The sequence below is a fragment of the Pinus tabuliformis genome, chromosome 5_2 (genome assembly GCF_031772625.1).
Source record: "Pinus tabuliformis cultivar Carrire ecotype Pingquan chromosome 5_2, CPIR1, whole genome shotgun sequence".
Lineage (NCBI taxonomy): Eukaryota > Viridiplantae > Streptophyta > Pinopsida > Pinales > Pinaceae > Pinus > Pinus tabuliformis.
In genome coordinates, this window is record NC_142306.1 from 385627984 (window position 1) to 385643014 (window position 15031).

Here is a 15031-nt window from a genome sequence, read left to right on the forward strand (position 1 = left end):
CATTATAAGTTAATGGCATTTGGATTATTATTGTGAATACTGAGGGTTTGTGTTCTGGTTGAATATTGACGTTTTTTCTTACGTGCATGCAAGTGTCCATGGTTATTTGAGCATTATAAGTTAATGGCATTCTGGTTGAATAGTGACGGTTTGTCCTAGCTGTGGTCGGCATGCGCTGTGGTGGTCTCGTCGGCGGCCAGCTGTTGCTCGTCGACATGCTCGAAAGTTCGGCTTGGGTTTTAGTATGTTCGCGGCCTTTAGGTTTTACTGTCTTCGTGGCCTTTGGATTGGTATTGTTAGTTGCTTGTTTAGCTTTGCACTCTGTGCGATTTTTCGTCTGCGGTGGAGTTCCTGCGTGCTCGGGTATTGTTCCTTGGTTGTTTAGCTCTACAGTCTGTGCGATTTTTCGTGTGCGCTGGGGTTCCTGCTTGCTGGGTGTGCCTTTCGTAAGTTCGGTTACTCTATGGAAATCTGGTTAAATACTGAGCATTTCTGTTACGTGCATGCAACAGTTCATGGTTATTTGGCTTTTTCCCTGTTCGCGGCTTTGGTTTTTTATTGTTACTTGGTTCTTTAGCTCTGAGGTCTGTGCGATTTTTGTTTTGTATTTGTTATATTGTCTGCGCTGAAAACACAATGCGGTTCCTGCCTGCTCTGAGGATTGTTGTTACTTGCATACAAGAGTCCATGGTTATTTGAGCATTATAAGTCAATGGCATTCTGGTTGAATACTGAGGGCTTGTCTTAGCTACATGGGTTTTATAGAAATTTCGGTAAATGTCTGCGTGAAGCTGTGATTCTTAGTTGTATTGTTTACAGGTTAAGTTCGGCTACTGCATTATAAGTTAATGGCATTTGGATTATTATTGTTGCTTGGTCGTTTAGCTTTGCGGTCTCTGTGATTTTTCCTTTGTATTTGTTGTATTGTCTGCGGTCAAAACACAATGCGGTTCCTGGCTGTTCGGTTAACTCTATCGCAAACGTTTGGTTGCGGTTGTGTTGTTCCAGGTGCAGCTTCTATCACTCGACTGTGTGCTGTCGCTTTGGTAAGTTCTGCTACTGCATTATAAGTTAATAGCATTCTGGTTAAATACTGAGGGTTTCTGTTACTTGGATGCAAGAGTGCATGGTTATTTCAGCATTATAAGTTAATGGCATTCTAGTTCAATACTGAGGGTTTGTCTTAGTTGCATGAGCTTTATGGAAATTTGGCTAAATGTCTGCGTGAAGCTGTGATTCTTGGTTGTATTGTTTAGAGGTTAAGTTCAGCTACTGCATTATAAGTTAATGGCATTCTGGTTAAATACTAAGAGTTTCTGTTACCTGCATGCAACAGTCCATGGTTATTTGAGCATTATAAGTTAATGGCATTCTGGTTGAATACTGAGGGTTTTGTGTGCAAACTTCGTTAACCAATTACGTCATTTGCACATTTTCTCATGGTAGTGGCATAGGCTGCGTTGTGCATGCATATGTTGTAGACGAGAAGGAATTCGAACGCTCAACTTCATTGCAGGTACGGTGTTATTCCACTAATTGCATTTTGTCAATTTTTGTATTGCTTGCTTTTTGTCAATTTGTTAGTGTTTTAATTTTTGCGTTGTGTAGGTTTATGGTCCAGTTACTCTATGTTTATAGTCCACTTACTGCGTCATCCCTGCCGGGGACTATATGCGATTGATAGATCGCTGACTTTGGGTTGACCGATGCGGTTGCTGGCTGCCGTGATACTATGGTTTCTGTTAGCTGCATAGGTTTTATGGAAAATTCTATAAATGTGGGTTTCAGGCACAATGTTGCTTCGTTATCATTTGAACCGAGTGGACCTGGGCGAAGCTATGGTTCTTGGTACAGATTCAGTCGCAGTGTTTTGTAGTTTGAACTGTTTTTGCACATGAACATCTAAATAAATTGGATATTTTGAACTGTTTGAAATGTTAAAATATTGAAGATTGCAGTCTGTTTTGTAACTGCACGGTTTCCTATCTTAGGCGTGTATTCAGCATTTTTCGCTTGTATAATTTATGTATATGTTTACTTTGGTCCTTAATGTTTGTTCAAGTTTGTAATTCTGTTATGCATGTATGAATATTCGACTCTGATATTACTGCTAGAACGCAAGGTTGCTTTGTTAACAACTTTGTTAAGTTCATTTAGTTAGTGTTAAGTTCATTTGCTTTGTTAACAAGTGTTGAATTCAAGGTTTGCTATATTGGTACTAGATGTTGTTCGTTTGCTGTTGCTTATATATTGGATGAAATGTTTCGTCGAAAATTATAAGCTTTTCTGTGATACTGAGGGTTTCTGTTAGCTGCATGGGTTTTATGGAAATTCCCGTAAATGTCAGTTTCGAGCACCATGTGATTTCCTTGTCATTTGGGCCGAGATGGCCTAGGTGAAGCTCTGGTTCTTGGTACAGGTTCTGTTGTGCATGAATATGGTCTAGACGAGAAGCAATTTGAATACTCGGCTTTGTTCCAGGTATGTTGTTATTTGACTAATTGCTTTTTGTCAATTTTTGTATTAATTGCTTTTTGTGAATTTGTTAGGGTTTTAATTTTTGCATTGTGTAGGTTTATAGTTCAGTTACTCTAGATTTATAGTCGAGTTGCTCTGTGCTTGTTTTAAAAAACATAGATATTTAAGTTGTATTCAGTCATTGAGATCTTTTCTGTCATTCAATTATATTGGAATTCAAATCTGAAATTGTCATTGTTTATTTTGTGTTTACATTAATATTAATATTAATATTATCAATTGTTATAATCATAACAACAATATTATTTGAGATGATCCCAACAAGTACAAGTTGAGTAATGCATGCAACTAGCTCCGTATAATGATGAATCAAGACATTTTGTCTATTTAAACCTTAGATTAAAATGTCATGTTAGCTAGTTATAACCAGATTGGTTCTCATATGATGTTCAACTACCTTATTCTGCTCAGACAGAAAAAATTATTTTATTATGAAAACAAAATTACATTTATTGTATATGTTCCTGCATTTCACAAATATGCTTAAGCATAAGAAGTGATAAAAGTATTGCTGGGAACATATCTTGTTTCATAAACAGTTTCCAAAAATGTCAATATGACAGCCCTATCATAGTCATTCTAACATATAACGAAGCTTTGAAGCGATTTTTATCTGATAACAGCGCTGTCATCGTCATTCTGACATACATCAGAGATTTGAAACTAGTTTTGTCTAATGAAGAATCAGGTCCTAGATATGTTCATAAACAGTGGCATAAAAAATTATACATAGATATTGGCATTTAAAAGACATTCCATCAGCTGTCCTTCCACTCTCTGTTTAATCAGCCAAGCTCATGCTACCAAGTGTAATCTTGCTTTTGACAGTCCATCAGTTTCCATGTTCCTGTCTTTGTGTAATCTTTCTTTTGACAGTCCATCAGTTTCCATGTTCCTGTCTTTGTAAACATGTTCAAACATAATGTGTTAAATACTCTGTTTAACGAAGTCGAATCTCCTGAAATATAGGTTGAAGTTTATAATTATCCAATCAATTTGTTGCATTCATCGAATTCACCCCAATTTGTGAATCATCAAAGATCTGTAATTTTTGAGCATCCTCTTTCACATGTGACAATTGGCAATAGTCTTGGGACAATTTGCTTAGGCAGATTGTTGCTGTGTTTGCCAAACCTGCCCTTTAAATATATTACATGTTCATCATTTATATGGATCATAGCTGCAGTGTCCCATAATGATGGATCTTGTTGAGAAGCATTATGGAATTATGCTTATGCACTACTCGTATCTAGCTCTCAATGCCTTGTTTGGGTTCCTTGATCCTTGAATTCTGTTTAGATTGATATACCGTCATGGTCATTCTGACATACATCAGAGATTTGAAACCAGTTTTGTCTCATGAAGAATCAGGTCCTAGATATGTTCATAAACAGTGGCATAAAAAATTATAGATAGATATTAGCATTTAAAAGACTTTCCATTAGCTGTCCTTCCACTCTCTGTTGAATCAGCCAAGGTCATGCTACCAAGTGTGATCTTGCTTTTGCCAGTCCATCAGTTTCCATGTTCCTGTCTTTGTGTAATCTTGCTTTTGACAGTCCATCAGTTTCCATGTTCCTGTCTCTGTAAACATGTTCAAACATAATGTGTTAAATACTCTGTGTAACGAAGTCGAATGTCCTGAAATATAGCTTGAAGTTTATAATTATCCAATCAATTTGTTGCATTCATCAAATTCACGACAATTTGTGAATCATCAAAGATCTGTAATTTTTGGGCATCTTCTTTCACATGCAACAATTGGCAATAGTCTTGGGACAATTTGCTTAGGCAGATTGTTGCTGTGTTTGCCAAACCTGCCCTTTGAATATATTACATGTTCATCATTTATATGGATCATAGCTGCAGTGTCCCATAATGATGGATCTTGTTGAGAAGCATTATGGAATTATGCTTATGCACTACTCGTATCTGGTTCTCAATGCCTTGTTTAGGTTCCTTGATCCTTGAATTCTGTTTAGATCCATATAGTATAACCATATCCAAATGTCATTAACTTATAATGCAGTAGCTGAACTTAACCTCTAAACAATACAACTAAGAATCATAGCTTCACGCAGACATTTACCAAAGGAACTCTACCACAGACCAAACATCGCATAAACTGCATAGCTAAATAAGCAAGTAACAATACCAACCCAAATGCTATGAAGACAGTAAAACACAAGCTGAACATTCCAGCATCTCGAGGACGAACACCTGGCCGCCGATCAGACCACCATACCGCATGCAACCACGTGCCCCTCACATGCACCACGTGCCATTCGCCTTGAACCATGCAAAGCGCGTAATAAGATCCCCAACCCTTTCTGCCCCGTAAACCTTAGTTCAACTTAAATGAAGACTTCAAAAATTTCAATTGCATCTCAAGTTGCATTAAGCATGAACCAATGATATTGATAAAGGAAAATATTGTTGTCCTTGAACATACCCATTTTGAAGACTGCTTTCTAGAACCATTGTTTGCAAAAATAAAAGTTGACACATTAGAAATTCGAATACTCAATATATATGCATTGCCACATGCAAACCTAAACAATATCCTGAACGTAATTGCAAAATCCTTTTACCAGTTAGATCTAAACAATATCATAGTTATACTAGGGGACTTGAATATTGACATGGTGCATTGCAATCAAAAAACAAAGCAGCTACAAACCTGCATGCAAAACTACAATCTTCATTTCCTAGTTGACAAAACTAATAGCATGCACAAATCATTGATTGGCCATGTTTGGGCAAATCTAGGCAATATAAACTATAAGATTTTCGTATTGGATGCATATTGGTCTGACCATGATATAATATCTCTTCTCCTTGACCTATGATATACACATGAAACAGTTTACAAAATTCCAAATTTTGACATTTTTGCAATATCTCATTGCTTTTATCATATCTATTTTACTAAAGCATACTACAATATCTTTTTGTGGTAAACGAAGTGATAACAGTATACATACTATGCATTCTATTCTACATTTGCATATATGGCGTTCTGTATTGATCAATGCAACTTATTCCAGACACAGTCTTTTCAATTAATGAACAGAACTATCCTATCATAAATTTGCAGATATGACCCCATCTATTTATGCATGCAGATTCTACTAGTAAAACCCTTTTCAATTGAACAGAACAACCAAGAAAAAAGAACAACAAGATGCAACATAAACAAACATAGTATATTCTTTTTGCCTTTGCTTTTCCATGAATCATGCATCTTGTCTTCTTGTTCAAGTTTTACTTTCATATGTTCTTTTGACTTGTACTAAATATGTCTTGCTATTCTATAACATAGCATTAAACTTGAAAAAGGAAACGAAACAATTCAAGAAATAGAATGCATAAGCCAATTAGAAAGCGCAAACAAATCACTTGTTTTGCAAAGGTACGTCTATGAGAACTAGACAAAAATGGTAATTTGTATTTAGAATATTAATGTGTACTATATATGCATTCTATTTTTATTTTTACATATGTATGGTTCTATGCTTTTAATGTTGTTGTTCAGTTTTTTCTTCTAGTTTGCACTAGATATATGTTAGTATTCTATAACATAGCCTAAATCTTCAGAGACCAAATCAAACAATTGAAGAAATAGAATCCATAACGCAATTAGAAAGGGCAAGCCAACCACTTGTTTTGCAAAGGTATGTCTATGACAACTATACAAATATGCTGATTTGTATTTAGAATAATAATGTTCAGCAAGGTATGTCTATAAGAACTATACAAATATGCCAATTTGTATTTAGAATGTTAATGTTTAGTATATATCCATTCTATCTTTACATATGTATCGTTCTATGGTTTTAATGTTCCTTGTTAACTCTTTACTTCTATATGCTCTTTGAAATTGAACTAAATATATGTTCCTATTCTATAACATAGCATAAATCCTGGAAAAGGAAAACAAACAACTGAAGAAATAGACCACATAACTCAATTACGAAAGGCAACCCAACCGCTTGCTTCGAAAAGGTATGTATGGCAACTATACAAACATGCTATTTGCTATTTAAAATATTAATGTTTACTATATATATCTGCTCCTTTTACATATCTATATTTAAATGTAGATATGTCAGATCACGCCACCAAACCCCCATGAAGCTTCTCAACGCCAAAGTCTTTCCCAAAGAACGATCTCCCTTTTTCAACGAAACTCCAAATGTTTGCATTGATAGTTTTGTTGAAAAAGGGACATTGTTCTTTGGGAAACACTTTGATGTTGAGAAGCTTCAGGGGGGTTTGGTGGCCTATCGATGTCAGTCATGTTCAGTTTTTGCTAGCTTCATCAATATTTTTTTGCAAAGCTGTACAAGACAATTGCAAAAGCCAACCCTGGTAAGCAATTGCACATAATGGAAGAAATAATAGATGTTGACAATTACAAATTCAGATTGCAATGCATTTTGCCTGACAACATTGATATTGTATTAAAAAGAAATGGTCTTTTTAGACTAAATGCATTTTCATATACTGTAGGAGATTGTCTATTTGACTCGTTCGAAATGCTTCTACATTTTCGTTATACTTCAAATGAATTGCGAAATGCGTTAATAGACCACTTTCTTTTTTGCTTAAAGAACAATGACGTTGAAGCAATACAGTCATATCAATATGAACTAGCACCTCAGTTCCTATACGAATTACATCGTGTTAATGATATTGGTACATATCTTCATAAAATGCATTATTCTGCATCTACAAATATAAAGGAGTCTGAACGAGGTTTATGGGGTGATACCTTTTGCATACGTTGGTTAGCTAAATGGCTAGATATATCAATTGCATTAATGTTGGAAACCACTTTTATATCAGTTTCAATCTTCTGCTGCATTGTTGACGTTCTGTTTTACTTGGTGATGCATCAGAAGAAAAACAACTTCAATCAGGGTAGAAGGAGGCTCAAGTTAGCGTGAATCTGAAGTTTGATTGCAAATACAATTCTGTAACCAGCAATAGCATTGCATACGATAAAACACCTTTAAGGAGCTTGATCTTATATTGAAATTGTGTTCTTCCCTGCTCACATAAGGCAAGTGCAATCTGCAACTATTTGATGCCTCTTTCTGTTTGCAACTATTTGAGGTTTTTTTGCAAATACCTTATCCAAACATCTTTGTTTTATTTATGACTCAACATATTATTACATGCAAAATTGATTTCAGATGTTTTAAATTACACTTCCATGTTATTTCTGTCTTGCATAATTTGACTACTGTTTTGACTCAACTAGTTTATTTGCATGAGCAAGTGCACTTGATGATACAAAGTGCAACTCGTCACAGAGCATCATGATGATGTTACATGTGTTTATTCTTTCCAAATATTTCTGTTGGCTTACCTAAGTTGTCAAAGTTTTCCATCGCGTGCAGCACCGCATCAAATTCTGTTGGATTCAGATATAGATAGAAATGACTTTTTTGCAATTCTTTATCTTTTAAAACAGAACCGCTCACAGTTCAGCGTGAAAGTACGTTTATTTTCTGCTTTACTTGCTTTTACATATATGGCTCTAAAACTTTGCTACGTGTTAGTCTGGATTCTGTGTGCATTCTGTTTTAGTTTAATTGCATTCATTTGACTCGAGAATAAAAAAACAAAGATCATGACACATAGTTACTAGTCCTTGCCGGGGACTATAAGCGATCGATAGATCGCTGTCTTTGGGTTGACCGCGGCGATATTTGGAAATATTTGGCGTTTTTCCTAAGTCAAATTAAGGTTTACGGGGCGGAGAATAAAGTTTATTTGGCGTTTTAAAATAACCATGATAAAGAATGTCCAAGCAGTAAGTTTACCTCAACCCATTGGAGTACTTTGGAGTACTTCGGCAAGGGGACTTAAAACTTTTTATGAAACGCCTGCCTAAAATTTCTAGTCGGTTCTTTGCATTTAATTGCCTACATCCTCAGCATTCTGCAATATTTTCAGCCAATGTTTCTATTAGACCTCATTGAAAAGCACATGCTACAGGCTTTGTGCCAAAGGTTTATGGCTTTGTAGCCTCAGACTTTTGATCTCTCCTTCTGCATTCTCATGTTTAGCTAGTTAGCGTGAATCTGAAGTTTGATCGCAGATACAGTTCTGTAACCAGTAATAGGATTGCATATGATAAAGTACGTTTCAGCAACTTGATCTTATTTTGAAATTGTGTTGTCTAATTGGCAGGGATGCTGTACCGACTTTTGATATGAGGCACACAACAACTGCCAATATTAGAATATTACAAAGAGAACAACTTCCTCGGTCTGCTTTCGAAAATGATCAATTGGTTGAGGTATGTACAATACTCACTTTCTAATAAACTGTTTTTGCAAATCAAAACAGATCTCGTCAACATTGCAAAGCTGCAACAAGCCATCTTAGGCATCTGTTTTAGTCTTATGCAACTTTAGTCAACAAAGCAACCTTCCATTCTAGGAGTAATATCAAAGTCGAATATCCATAGATGCATAACCCAAAAACCTTGAATACACTCCATAGCTTGACTCAGGTTGTCTCGTTCCAAATGCCGGTCGAAACCGACATTTACAGAAATTTCCATAAAACCCATGTAGCTAAGACAAGTCCACAGCATCACGGCCGGCAGAAACCGCATTGTGTTTTCAGCGCAGACAATACAACAAATACAAACGAAAAATCGCAGAGATTGCAGAGCTAAACAACCAAGTACCAAGAATAACCCAAAGGGCGCGAACACAGTCCGATTGATACCAACGTTACATAACGGCTTGGGAGTCACCGGACCACCTGCCCTTCACCTCCAACTATGCAAGCCCCCAATAACACCCCAAAACCTTTCCACCCCCAAAACCAACCTTTCTAACCTCCAAAACCTTGGTTGGACTTAGCTTATCGCTCATAAAAGCCATGCAGATAAGAGAAACCCTCAATATTTAACCAGAATGCCATTAACTTATAATGCTCAAATAGCCATGGACTCTTGAGGGAAACGAAGAGACAATAAACCCAAGGCAAGTAACTTTCCAGGATCTCGACCAGGGATAGTTGTCCGCCCACAAGACCACCACAGACGAAAAATTGCACAGACTACAGAGCTAAACAAGCAAGTAACAATATCCGAGCAACCAGGAACTCCACCACAGACGAAAAATCACACAGACTGCAGAGCTAAACAAGCAAGTAACAATACCAACCCAAAGGCCACGAAGACAGTAAAACCCAAGCCGAACTTTCCAGCATCTCGAGCAGGAACAGCTGGCCGCCAATCAGACCACCATAGCGCATGCCAACCACAGTTAAGACAAACCCTCAGTATTCAACCACAATGCCATTAACTTATAATGCTCAAATAACCATGGACTCTTGCATGCTCGAATAACAAGCTCAATTGTTGATACGTTGCTATGAACACACTTTATTTACTGATCATGTTTTCTTTGTATGGTCAGATTTCAGTATTCAACCACAATGCCATTAACTTATAATGCTCAAATAACCATGGACTCTTGCATGCTCGAATAACAAGCTCAATTGTTGATACGTTGCTATGAACACACTTTATTTACTGATCATGTTTTCTTTGTATGGTCAGATTTCTGATGCCAAAGTTAATCTTCTTGAAGTTAGACCAGGAAAATCTGAATCACTAATTGAAATTTGAGGCAATCCACAGCAAACAAGTGCACCAATTTTGTATGCAGTTCTTGATCTCCCTCCAACATTTTCCAACATTTGCCAACAATTCGTCTACTGTCCCTTTGTTGCTACTTTTTGATTTTGATTTCTTACAACAAAAGCAGATTCCTTGATTCAATTATATTTCTATTTAAGATAATTAACCATAAATCTGTCTGCAAACACGAATCCCTGCAGCACTAACTATATGCTTTGTTTCAAAATTCAGTCAAATTGCAATATAAACAGTATTGGCAATTTCTCTGAGTTTGAGGACCCAATTCTTTGTCAACAGACTTCTGCCAGATTTGAAAGGTACATAGCATTTGCAAAATTTTGTCAATTGCTACTATCATAGTGCTTTTGCTGATCAGTATTTCTGTGCTAATGTCCTTGACATTGTATACAACCCTTGGCAGTGTGACAACCATAAATCTGTCTGCAAACATGAACCCCTGCAGTACTAACTAACTATATGCTTTGTTTCAAAATTCAGTCAAATCGCAATATAAACAGTATTGGCAATTTCTCTGAGTTTGAAGACCCAATTCTTTGTCAACAGGCTTCTGCCAGATTTGAAAGGTACATAACATTTGCAAAATTTTGTCAATTGCTACTATCATAGTGCTTTTGCTGATCAGTATTTCTGTGCTAATGTCCTTGACATTGTATATCACCTTTGGCAGTGTGGCTAAACAGTATTGGCAATTTCTCTGAGTTTGAAGACCCAATTCTTTGTCAACAGACTTCTGCCAAATTTGAAAGGTACATAACATTTGCAAAATTATGTCAATTGCTACTATCATAGTGCTTTTGCTGATCAGTATTTCTGTGCTAATGTCCTTCACATTGTATATCAACTTTGCCAGTGTCACAGCAGCTGGTCAGCTTATCACAAAAACTACAGTTGAAGCTGTAACATCTGAACGCACAGTTGAAGTTGTAACATCTGAATGCACAGTTGCAGCCATTCTAGGAACGTCTGGAAATGATCTTGTTAAAATTCAGCAGTTAAGCTAGTATAAAGAAGCATAAATTTCTACAAATTCCATGGGATCCCCTTCAACTGAAATTTTTGAAACATGCAGACTTGGAATGAACTGCTGTAATTGCTGGCAAAATGACATTGTATTGACAGAAGGCAAAATGTTGCAGCACAAATCCTATGTTCTTAAATGATCATCTTGTATGTGAACATTCATTTAGTGGAATGTTGCATTAATTATTAGTTAATAAAAATTGGCATTGGCAGTTTTTATTTTGTCTCTATGGCTCTTGATTCATTATGCTAATGTTTAATGCATTAATTATTACTTAATAAAAATTGCATTGGCAGTTTTTATTTTGTCTCTATGGATCTTGATTCATTATGCTAATGTTTAATTAAATTTCAATATCTCTGCATTATGCCAATGTTTAATGCATTAATTATTAGTTAATAAAAATTGCATTGGCACTATTTATTTTGTCTCTATGGCTCTTGATTCATTATGCTAATGTTTAATTAAATTTCAATATCTCTGATCTAATATAAAAATATTATTATTATTTATTTTTATTTAATTGTAATATCACACTCTATCTTGCATTCTTTAAATAAATAATGCATTTTATGATTTAAATTACCCATATAATATTAAATACTTCTTATTCATTTATATTTAATTATAACTACTAAATTATTTATAGTTTTAACTAAGCATAAATTTCCTATAATATTTTTATTATTCAGTATTCATGATGCAAAGACTACACTTCCAATCACAAAGAAATAAAATTCCTTGAATAAAAACATTCGCACATTGAAATGAACTGTTATCTATTTCTTATTTAAAATAGTATTAATTGAATATGGCTTTCATAATTCATAACATGTAATATCATTCCTTCCAGTTGTATTACTTTCTTGTTACCAGGTATAAAGTTTAATAACATAATAACTTTTAAAAAATCAAGCTGTCAAAACATTATTTCTAACTAATAAATAGTTTCTAAGGTATAAAGTTTAATAACATAATAACTTTTAAAAAATCAAGCTGTCAGAACATTATTTCTAACTAATAAAGAGTAATTTGAACTGTCAAAACATTATTTCTAACTAATAAATAGTTTCTAACTAATAAATACACTAATTTGAAGTGTCAAAACATTATTTCTGACTAATAAATAGAGTAATTTGAAATGCTATAGTCAATCTCCATTCTTTTATTATTTTCAATTATCCCAAATTTCGTCATTCTATATGACATCATATCTCCTATACTTATGTTATGTCAAATAAATGAATTATATTAAACTATACTTCCTAATTAAGATAATCACAAAATAGAAAAACAACTATGTTTAATCGCATCTGTTTATCTGTGATGTAAGTGCCTTCATTATACTTTGAAAAATTTTCAATAAGAAAACTAACTTGCTTAAATGGAACACAGATATTGCAAAAAACGACAGTATACAACACCAAAAGATAATGATTTTTTTTCTTGCAGCTCATGATCAATTTACATTTCAACTCGTACAGTTTAAATTTTTTTTAATTTTAATCTCTTTATTTTAGTTTTTAATTTATAAAATAAACTTATCAAAATTGCTTTGCTATTGTACTTAGATACTATATTTACTAACCCAAGACTGTAAAAAAGACCAAAAGTCATGTCCTTTTCCATCGCAGCAAATTACTAATTAAATGCAACAAATCACTAATTAGAAATTAGATGCTGGGTTTATTTTCTTTGCTAATTAGTAATTGGACAAATTTAAAGCTCACATTAAACTTATGGTAAACAATATTTTTAAATAAATATATGTTTTGTTCTTTTGACCATGGAATAATTCCCCAATCATTGACATTAACCCCAATGGAATCACTTATGTCCAAACATGTTGCTAGATATCTAATCTTTCAATTATGGGTTCAAGACTCCATAATTTTTACATGCTTAAGTTCCTCCTTGACTTTCGACAATCATAACACTCTCCACCACGGATTCAATTAACAAATTTATATTCATAATAATGTTTATTTGCTCATTATCATTTTATGGATATTTCCATAATATTCAAATGTAAAAAAAAAAAAAAAATTCTATCTTTTATGCACCATGAATTCATTATTATGCATTTAATTATACTTTATACCCCATGCTTATTAAAATACATTGCTTACTTTAACACTCTCTAATTCTTCGTATATTATAATGCATTATTATTACCCTTTATACTTTTTCCCCGTCAAGGTTTCCATGTTTCACTCTCAAATTTTATTACATTTTAATTATTAATCTAAACACTCTCTAAATCATGACACATTGGAAAATTATGTCTAAAACTATTTTTACATTTACCACAATTCTTAACAAACGCAAAGTTCATTATATTTCACTCTTTGCATAAAGTCAAAAAGTCCATACAACAATTTGCTATCCAATTCACTAAATCTTAATACAAATAAGCATGCCTACAACACACTAGTAATGCAAACCGGCTCTAGTAATAATACAAATTAAACACCTATTAAATCTCATCATAATAACTCACCAAACATTTTGTTAACCGGCAGGGACTAGCGCCACAATAGTGGCTCCTTGTTCTAGATATGAATGTATGAAACACAAGTAGTTAGCGACTACACCAATATCGGCAAACATATAGCTAATTATAACTTTATTTAAAAAGATATAATTTTTTTAATATTATAAAAAATACCATATATTAAAAATAATGAATATAAACATGTTTCTATTTCTATAACCGTACTTTAAAAAGGTTATCATCATCTTACTTGTACAGTCAAACTTCTCAAAATGCTTTGAATTTCAGTCTGTACATTCAAGAAGTTCATCACGGACAATGATTTAGACATCCTTATGATCCCATTTCCACAAAATAGCATGTGCATCCATTATAGAAAAGAGTCTAGGGCTTCAACTTAGCATGTGCATCCATTATAGAAAAGAGTCTAGGGCTTCAACTTCCTCGCCATCAATGAAAAAATAAAGGTCTACTACACCAACCAATGGGGATATAACGTTTTTAGAAGGAGAATTTATTTTTTCAATTGGCTAATGATATGATTAAGAAATAAAAGCATGCTTGATGTCTCTAAGGAGTTCAGATTTAACATAACCTACAAAATCTTTTTGTGCACCATACTCTATTAGATGTTTAGAATCACTCAAGTCATGCAATTTCTTTTATTTTTTTATTTTTTTCACATTTTTAAACGAAGTCAAACTTAATAATCTCTGATTTATTATTTGAATTTTTTAATAATAATAATAATAATAATAATAATAATTATTATTATTATTATTATTATTATTATTATTATTCATCTCCCATTATTATAAAAATATTTATTTTGTAAATTAACTTGATCACAATACCATGTCTTATTATTGATTTCATAGTATATATAAATCAATAATATATATGTAATTAATTTTGGTTTAATTATGTTTTATAATAATTTTTAATTTTGTTATCATGATTATTAGGTAGATGGTATAGACTTAAACTCCTCAAAATTTTCTTTGTTAAAGTTATATATAGAAGTTTCATATTTAATAACAAGTAGTTATGTCTTTTTTTCCCTTTTTAATTAAATTTATTAATTAAAAAAATGGTCATATGAACCTGTGTCATATAAACAAGATTTATGGTTTTTTGGGCATGTGGTATTAGTAAGTTGCAGTCTAGGGTTATTTTAACAAAACCTATATACATGTTAAAAATATTTATGATAAAGATGTGTGAATTTGCATGGTTAAAAATCTTGTTACAAGTTTCCTTTAAATTCTTCACAATATGCGATGTATGA